At 39.6% G+C, this 9,890-nt stretch overlaps 1 pseudogene; it reads right to left on the reverse strand.

Annotated features, from left to right (window-relative positions):
* Window positions 1-1,268: 1,268 nt before the first annotated feature.
* LOC140499345 (far upstream element-binding protein 2 pseudogene) lies at window positions 1,269-3,849 on the reverse strand (annotated as a pseudogene).
* Window positions 3,850-9,890: the final 6,041 nt, after the last annotated feature.

A 9,890-nucleotide genomic window follows, 5' to 3' on the forward strand; every position in this document is an offset into this window, starting at 1 on the left:
CTCTCGGCTGTTGGTTGCCCTGCCTATTAGAGGGAATTAGACTCTTCCTCACTTGCACAAGTCTCTGTGTGAACTCAGACATTAAAAACAGTTTGCTTCCAATCAAAATGAGAGAGGGAAGTTATTTCAGGTCCATTATAAAGCCCAGGGACTTGATACAAGCCATCTTTTTAATTTATGAAATGGTGGGATCTTGACTCTTCACATATAACTGACTGCGTATCAGCATTCTATTTCTTAAAAGGGGGCATTGTATTGTACTGGGAAGCTTGTCAGACTTAAAGACAGGTGAGTCTAGGTTCAGATTCCACTTCTGATTCTTATGTGACCATGGACAAATCACTTAAATACCAGACAACTCCAAGACTACAGATTATATAGATGGATTACAATCTGCTTTGGATGAGAGTTCATATACTACTAACAAAATCATAGAGTCTATATATGTATTCTACTAAAATTTTTGAGTACCCCAAATTACTTTAAACTTGGTAAACTTGTTGTCTTATCCTTCCACTAGATCATAAACTCCTCAAGGGCAGATGTCTTGTCATCTCTACATCTGAGCATCTCTCTCCAGTTCCGAACACAGAGCTCTGCCAAAGTAAACGCTCAATAAATATTTGTAATAGTATATTATTTTCCTTCACAAAGTTTATTTTAAAAATAAGAAGGTGGTTTATGGTGGAGATATGTCTGGGGGAGGAAAGAGAGGGAGAGGTGGGGGGAAGAGAAAAAGAAAGAAAGAAAGAAAGAAAGAAAGAAAGAAAGAAAGAAAGAAAGAAAGAAAGAAAGAAAGAAAGAAAGAAAAAGAGAGAGAAAGAGAGAGGGAGGGAGAAAGAAAGAAAGAAAGAAAGAAAGAAAGAAAGAAAGAAAGAAAGAAAGAAAGAAAGAAAGAAAGAAAGAAAGAAAGAAAGAAAGAAAAAGAGAGAGAAAGAGAGAGGGAGGGAGAAAGAAAGAAAGAAAGAAAGAAAGAAAGAAAGAAAGAAAGAAAGAAAGAAAGAAAGAAAGAAAGAAAGAAAGAAAGAAAGAAAGAAAGAAAGAAAAAGATAGATATGAAGAAAGGAAGGAAGGAAGGAAGGAAGGAAGGAAGGAAGGAAGGAAGGAAGGAAGGAAGGAAGGAAGGAAGGAAGCTGCTTAGCAAGTTCTCTATCCTCCCAGTAGGGCTTTCTGCCTTTACCCCGCTTCCACCTCCACAAAGTAGTCATCACCCTCTTGCCAAAAACAAACAAAAAAGATTCCCACAGATAAAGAGGTTCCTCTTTGATTCAATTCATTGAGCTTGGTATCCTTGCTAATCTGGGTGGTGGCTGGGGAGCACCAAGACCAGGGGTGTGTCCATAGTAGGTGGCTTGCTGTCTGTAACATTTGACCCAGGCAGCTCTATACTTGAGTTGGTTCTGGGTCCACCACCAGAGGCCCCTTGTGTTTGTTTCTTCTAGTACTTCTCCCAGGCTTTTGTGCAATCCTGCTGAGGGGGAGTACCAGGAACACCAACACTGAGGCTCTTGGCCAGTTTCTTTTTCTAATGTTCCTCCCATGCTTTAGTGTAGTTTGATTGTCTGGTGGACAGGAGGGGGTGGGGAAGAGGACTGTGGGGGGTTGCCCCTGGACAGGTGGGGCAGTGGGGGCTGCTGGTAGTAGTGTGAGTAGTAGGCAGACCAGGTGACATTGGGATCTGCTGCTGTAGCTGATGCTTTATTTGGATCATAAGGCTGCCCCTGGTGTGGGTACTGGTGTGAAGGGGGACCCTCCTGCATGAGGAGGAGGTCCTGGAGGTCCCTGGCCAACAAAGATGTGTGAGATATAGATCCTATCCTCACAAAGTTCACCATCTATGTGCCAGGCACTGTACTGAGTGCTAGGAAAACAAAAAAAGGAAAGAAAAAAAGTAGCTATGCAGTCAGAGAATATGACTTGAGGTCCCACTTCTGACATTTATCACCTGTGTATAAATAATCAAGTCACTTAACTTCTCTAGGTCTCAGTTTCCCCTTTTATAAAATATCAGGGTTGAATTAGATTGCCTCTCAGGTCACTACCAGCTCCAGAGCCTTTGAACTAAAAATATTAATACAACATGAACTTATTAAATGTGTATTAAGTGCAAAATATTGTGGAGTTACTGGTCAGCAGGATAAGGATGGAAAGGAGTGGCTGGGGAAGGACTGAAAAATATAAAGATGAATAAGAAAGTTCTCCTGCCCTCAAAGAACTTATAATCTAGTTGAAAAAATAAGACAAGTACATTTATAACCAGCAGTTAGGTGGTGCAGTGGATAGAATGCTGGAGGTAGGAAGACACTTTCCCCAATTCAAATCCAGCCTCAGACATTCACTAGCTGTGAGACCCTGGCCAAGTCATTTAATCCTGTGTGCCTCATCTCTAAAATGATCTAGAAAAGGAAATGGCAAACGACTTCAATATCTTTGCCAGGAAAACCCCAGATCAGATCACAAAGTCAGACATGACTGAAACGACTAAATGACACATATACAACTATGTGAGTTTTCTTCTTCAAGGACTGTCTACCTCATTCGATTAAACTTGGAACTCCTAAAGAATAGGAACAATTTTTTGCCTTTCTTTGTATCCCCGGCACTTAGCACAGTGCTGGTACATGGCAGATACTTAAGAAATGCTTATTGACTGACTGACTAAAATTCCATTTTAAAATCAGGAACAAAGCATTAGAGGGGTCCAGAGAATGATTGCTTCTGGCCAGAGTCCACAGACAAGGTCTCATGGCAGAAGACAGGCATAAGCTGAGCCTTAAAGGATGGATTCGATTTTAGTAGGCATAAAGGGAGAGTATTCCAGAATAGCAGGTATTGCAGTCTGGAATTCCAGGTCTTCTAGATGAGCAAAGGATTTAAAACAAGAAAGTCGAGGGACATGTCCAGAATTGGTGAGAAATTTGACTTGACTTTTGGACAGAATATATGAAGGGGAGGACTCGAATCAGGATGAAAATGTAGGTTTAATGCCAAATCATTAGGAGGGTTGAATAGTTATATGAAAGAGATTGTACCTTTCTAGTAAGTAATAGGTAGCCACTGAAGGTTTTTGACATAATCAGAGAGATGTTTATGGATAATTAATCTGGTGAAGGTGTGGAAAATGGGTTGTAGCAGGGAGAGGAAACAGAGGTAGAAAAGTCAAAATATACATCCCAGACTCTTTGGGTGAAAAAATCTGTTCTTCTACTCACTAGTCTCTACCTTTTACCTTTTCAATAAACCAAAATACTTATCAACTCTCCAGGGGATGTCATTCTGTCTCAGACTCAGAACATGAAGTAGTTAGAAGTCATTCTTATAAGACAGAAGGAGGTCACATTATGGCCTAAATACAGCACAATTCATTTGTGGTCACTGAAGGGCATTCAAAGTTGAAGACCCCAGTATGAGTTAGGAATTAAAACCTCCAAGGTTTCAAAGAGATTTTTTTAAAATGTAAAAATATTAAAAATATTTCACTGGTCCATCAATCATAGTGACATAGCCTTTAATTATTCAAAAAGAAATTTTATTTCTGGTAACAAAAATTTGGCTCTTTTCTCACGAGGTCTGCCTTACAGACAGTTACTTGGTTGAGTGTTCCGTAAGACTTCTTAGCAGTTTATTAGTGCTTAACAGTCACACAGATAAATCAGATCTTTTAACTTAGGTTACTGTGACCTAGAATGAGTGAGACTAGATTTATGAAGTTACTGGTTATTCTTCAGTCTCCTCATCTTTCTTAAATTTGCAGTACTGCATCTTTCCCCTAGCCTCAACTTCCCAATGGTAGTGAGTTCTTAGTAACATTGACTCTTCAGAATCTGACCTTCTTACCTCGTCAGCCATCTTATCCTTTATGATCCAGGCAAAATTATCAACACTCAATGGAGTCCCACTTCTGCACCTTTGGACTGGATATCCCCCATGCCTGGAGTGTTATCCCTCTTCACCTCCCCGTACTGGCTTTCTTCAAGATTCACCTCGTAGCCTACCTTCTACAGGAAAACATTCCCACAGTTGCCAGTGTTTTCTCCTCTGAAACTGCCTTTTATCTACTCTGTATATATATATAACAGAAGTGGAGAACCTGCGACCTCAAGGCCACCTGTGACCTTCTAGGTCCTTGGGTGCAACCTTTTGACTGAGTTCAAGTTTTTCCAGAACAAATCCTTTTATTAAGGGGGTTTTATCCTGTGAAGTTTGGATCCAGTCAAAGGGCCACACTAGAGAACCTACGGGACTACGGGCCTCAAGGCCGCAAGTTCCTCACCCCTGATATTATGTCTCGTATTTTACACGTTGCCTCCTCCATTAGAATGTGAGTTCCTTGAGGGAAGAAGTAGAGTTTTGGCCTTTATTTGTAGCTCCTGAGATTAGCACAGCTTCTGGCACACATTTTAGATCTTAAATGCCTGTTGACTGGCAATGAGGCAAGAGGTAGTGGCCTAGACACCAGGCGCTTCAGAAATTAAAGATAAATTGCTAGCATTTGGCTTAGAGAATATGCATCTGATTTGATGGCATACAAAGGCTATTTCTCCATCTCTGCTACAGACATAGCCTCAGTAGCCTTCTGCAAAATAAGTGATTTGAACCTGATTATACTTGTATTATTTTCCAACTCTATATCTTATGTTCCTATGGCTAGGCTTTGAAATCCATGGAGAAACTGAGACCCAGAGAGGGTAATGACTTACCCAGGGTCACTAAGCCAGAAAGTGACAGTCAAGATTCAAACCCATGTCTTTTGACTTCAATCCATGGTCTTTCTACTACACTGAGATATATTTGTCTATGATGGTTTAAGTCCTTTTCTTACAGAAGACAAACTATCTGATCTCAAAGATCCCCTTGAGCTGTAAAAATTATGACCCTGTGATTTTCTATAATGAAGGGTATGCTGCCTTGTATTTAACAACCAGCTCTGTGGTGGGGTGGGGGTGGGGGAAGAAACATAAGGCATGCTTTTAATTTTAATCTGTATTATTAATGATTTCTTAAGTTTAGACTATGAACAATACATCAAGCCCAGAGGTGATTTCTGAAGTGTAAGGACTCACACTGAATATTTAACAATCATCTCTCATGAGCCTGTTCGAAATGACTTCAAGACACAGGAGGCTAATCCCCCCACATGCAGCATAAAGGTGTCATTGAGTGGCTTGAAGGGAGGCAGAACAGACATCTTTAGCCTTCTTTCCCCCACTCCTTTTTCTCCAAGTCATAATTTAATTATTGCCAGGAGAAAAAGCAGGAGGTGGGGGCCAGAAGCTTGGCCAGCAGAGGTACCAGGCTAGAATTAAATGTCCCTTAAATATTATCAGTCTAGGATATGGTGTTTTCAGATTCAAGTTAAATTTCTGATGACTGTTCATCAATTGAGAGGGAAGTGGGACTCCAAGATTTATATTCAAAGCTTGACTCTCTTTCCACCAAACACCAGTTCCACAATAATGCATGTAGCAAATAGCAAAGAAATCCATTTATCCAAGTCAGTAGCACAATAAAAATCAGGGATAGTATACACGGAAAAATATATACCAGAAAATACAGAGTGAAGAATCTCTCCTGTTGGGAGTGAGGTAACTCAACCTGACCAAGAAAAAGAGTCCTCAATCTCACCCAAGGGGAAGCTCCCAGAAGACTCCATTGTAGCAAGCTGGGGAAAGGGACATAACCGAGACTCTGAGTTCCTTTCGTGTCACCATCTTCCCAGAGTTTTACTTTCCCCTCAGCACCCTGAAGTGGACTTGGCATTATCCACTTTGTCTTTCAAAGCTGGGAACTAGAAGTACCCAAGGCAACAGCAGAACCCAAAGAGACTGAAGATTGGAGCTCCCTTCTCTCCTGCTATCACTATCTTTTCCCTGCCCCTCACACAGCTGCTGGGCACTGATCTCTATCAACCAACGGGCTTTCAGACTGCGATAACATGGAAATATTGCTGTGCTGTTCCGTCTGCTGGTCATTTCTCTTTCCTGTTTATGTTATCTTCTCTCATTTTGAATATAAGTTTCTTAAAGGCAATGATTGTCTTCCTTGTTTGTGTTTATATTTGTCTCCGTAGTGCTTAGGAAAGTGCTGGGCACATAGCAAGGTCTTAACTCCTTTTTCATTCATTCACAGATTCTAGATGCAAATCTGATGCTTACCTTCCGTGCATCTTTAAAGAGCACTGGATTTGGAGTCAGAGGAACTGAATTCAAATCCTGTTTCTGCCACTGGCTACGTGAGATCTTATACAATTTGCTTAATTTCTCTGAGCTCTGTTCTTCATATAAAATGAGGGGTTTAGATGACAATCTCTAAGGTCCTTTCCAAATCTTAATCTGTGATTTCAGCCCTAAGTAACAGCTTCTCTGATCATTAGTTCCCTTAATTAGAAAATGAGGGTGGTGGACTAGATGACCTCTAATGTCTCTTTGAGATATCAAATTATTTAATACCCCTTCTAGAGCTACTTCTCAAACCTCACTCAAAATCACAGGTTGGTCCCCTGGCTCAGGGTTCTAAGATTAACTCTGAAGAACTAGATTTCTAGTATTGCTCACAGGTCCCCACCAATGACATTCCACTCCCATTGACAATTAGCCACTCCAATTTCAATTCGTTTTTAGAAAGGGTATTACTAAGATGCTCCATAATAAGAGCATTTGGTAAAAAATCATTTCTTCCCAACTCCCCCCAAAGTTCTGGGATATGCTCTTCTCCAAATCCACATATACATGTAGAGAATACATGTGGTCAAGAGATAAAATTAGAACTCCTGGAAATCTTTTCTACAGTCCTTAGCTAGCATCTTCTCCAACACAAGAAGTCACATTCTCTGAAGTTGCTTCTATATTCATCCATCATATCCAGTGTTGATCTGGGTTTTTATTCATCTTGTCTCTCCACTCCTGATTGAATGTGTTGTCTCCTACTGGGCCAGTTGTTCTAATAACGTAAATAACGTGGCAGGGTGGAAGACAAGCTCTTTCCTCCCACTTCACACTTCAGAGTTATTCCCTCTCAGAGGTTTACATCAACTGGAATTCTCAGCTCTTGGATTTGAATCTTCCATCACTAGACTGGACTCCTCTAGAGTTAGGGAGCTGCTGAAATACTCTGCCATTTCACACTTCCAACAGAATGATTAGCTTATTTGGTTAGCCATCAAACTTTTTTCTCTGCTTTCCCAAAGAAATTTATACTTTAGGGTATAGAATATCTTGTTTATAAGTTATGCCTCTTGATTTATTCATTGACTGATTTTTGTAACTCAAAGAGGCATTCTTACCTAAAAAAGATATTGAGTAAAGGATCTTGCTAATTGAACTGAGTGGTATCCTATCCCTGACATATTAAATTCCATGACGTATTAAAACTCAAGGTTACACGATGCTGATAAATATGTCCCCACTTATCTCCCCATAAACAATTAACAAATGTTAAGTACCTGTCAGACTCCAAACACTTCAATGAATTAGGTGGATGTCTACCCCAAGCATGTGAAGACTTCCCAAGGCAGAATGGGTAGATGAGAATAACTTATCCCAATGGCTGAGAAGGCAGCTGAAGCAGGCACTGTGGAGCCCTCAGAGCCTGGTCAGACACCAAAGACATCAAGATCATCCACAGCATCCCAGGCCATCACCAGTCATCTTGACTTTTGTCCTGTGACTGCACTTTGGTGATTCTGGGAGAAAGAGTGAAGTGACAACTTTGTGTAACTGCCTCATTTAAATCCAATTCATTCCCTAGAAAAGACCACTCCTCGATGTCATTGGTCCCCTTAGAAAATGAAGGACAACCAACGATATGTATTTACTATTTCCCAGGTACTGTGCCAGGTGGTGGGGAAAGAAATATAAAAAAAAACTTACCTAATTCACAAAAAGCCTACATTCTAATAGGAGATAAGGTAAGTGAATATATGAATATATATGGTATAAATACAAAGTGTGAAAAAAACAAATACGTACAAAGTAGTTTGGGGAGGGAGGGCAGTGTTTGTTGTGGAGATCAGCAAAGATTTCGTGCAGAAATTGTCATTTGAGCTTCATCTTAAATAAAGATAAGAACTCTCTGAGGTAGAGGCATGGAGGGAGTACATTCCTAAAATGTGGAACAGTCAATGCAAAAGCATGGAAATGGGAGTGTGGTGGGTATATAAAGTAGAGAAAAGTCCAGTTTTCTAGATCACATAAGAAGGAGTGCAGTAAGTGAATAATGACTGATAAGAGTGGAAAGATGGCCTTGAGCCAGGCTGTGTCTGGCTTTAAAAGCTAAATACCCCACCCAAACAAAGTCTAGCTAATCTGTAGAAGGAACTGTTTAGCCTGAAGAAAAGACACAGGAGAGACATGATCACTATCTTCAAGTATTTAAAGGGCTGCCATGTGGAAAAAGGTTGAGATTTACTCATTTTGGTCCCTGAGGCAGAACCAGAAGAAATGGGCAAAAGGTGCAAGGAGTCCAGCTTAGGCTTGATTTCTGAAGAAACTCCCTAACAATTGGAGCCATTGAAAAGGAAGCTCTGGTGCCAATAAGGGTTATGGGTTCCCTCTCAGAGTTCATTAAGCAGAGGTCGGAAGATGCCTCAACTAGTTTGTTATAATGGGGATTCCTTTTGTGTATGAATTGGATCAGATGGTCACTGAATTCCCTTCCAACTCTCCAGTTTGATGATTTTAAGTCATATCTCAGTGCTCTGTAACAGGGGCTCCACTTCTCCAATTCCATTCAATTCAATTTAACACGTATTAAGTGCATATTTATGCTAGTTACCTACCAGGGATACAAAGACAAAAAAAATATGACAGTCCTTGGATCAAGATGCTTACACTCTACAGAATTGGAGACTACAATGTATACACATATTCCCATAATAAAAAGAAAAGTCTTACTTGATGCTAAGAAGCACTTAATAGCTCTCTCTACATTTGATTTATGAGGGTCTCTGTTGGCTGTGGCATATAGTTATCAAACTTTCATCTAAACTGAATGGTATAAAATGGCCAAGATGTGTGTGTTTGTGTGAGTGTGTGTGTGGGGGGGGGGGGGGAAGAAATGGCAGAAATTAGGAAGAGGAAGAAAAAAAAAACAAAGAAGCCAGTTCTGTTTTGTTTAACCAGGAGAGAGATACTGAAGAAGCAAGAGAGCAGTAACCAGAAAGATATGAAATGATAACTTTTTTTAACAGTTTATCTCAGGGAAAGGAAAGAGGAAGCTGAACTTAATTGAGGAGGGAAATGAAATTAATCATCATGACTATTCAATGTTTGACACTGCACTAATTTTTTAAAATGTCACTGAAAAGAGAAAAGCAAAGATCTGGGAAAGCATCACCCCAAATATTCATGAAAACCAACTAACATTTTTACTGTGCTTTATACTTTTTGAAATATTTTCACAATATCATCTCATATGGTCTTAAAGGATCAGGAGCTGAATGTGATCTCAGAGCTCTCATATGTTCTTTTTTAATTTTTATTTATTTACTATTAATTTATGAAATAAAACAAGCATTTCCATAATATAGTATAATAAAAACGTTTGCACATGAAACTACAAATATACAACTTGATATTTTTTAAAATATATACTAAGGTTATCATATAAACTTCTTTCTTCCCTCCCCCCATTCTAGAAATGGCTACCATTAGACACAAAAAATGTCAAATTATTCCATACATAATTCTGTTTATCAGTTTTTTCTCTTGAGGCATGTAGCATCTCCCTTCATATGTCCTTTGTAGTTAATTTGGGTATTTATAATACTTAGTCACCCCAAGTTGCTCTTAAACAATCTTGGTGTTACAGTATACAATGTTCTTTTGGTTCTTTACAACCATCCATGACATAGGTAGGGCAGATATTACCATACTAATTTGACAGATAAGGAA

This window comes from Notamacropus eugenii, chromosome 1 (genome assembly GCF_028372415.1).
Source record: "Notamacropus eugenii isolate mMacEug1 chromosome 1, mMacEug1.pri_v2, whole genome shotgun sequence".
NCBI classification, from domain to species: Eukaryota; Metazoa; Chordata; class Mammalia; order Diprotodontia; family Macropodidae; genus Notamacropus; species Notamacropus eugenii.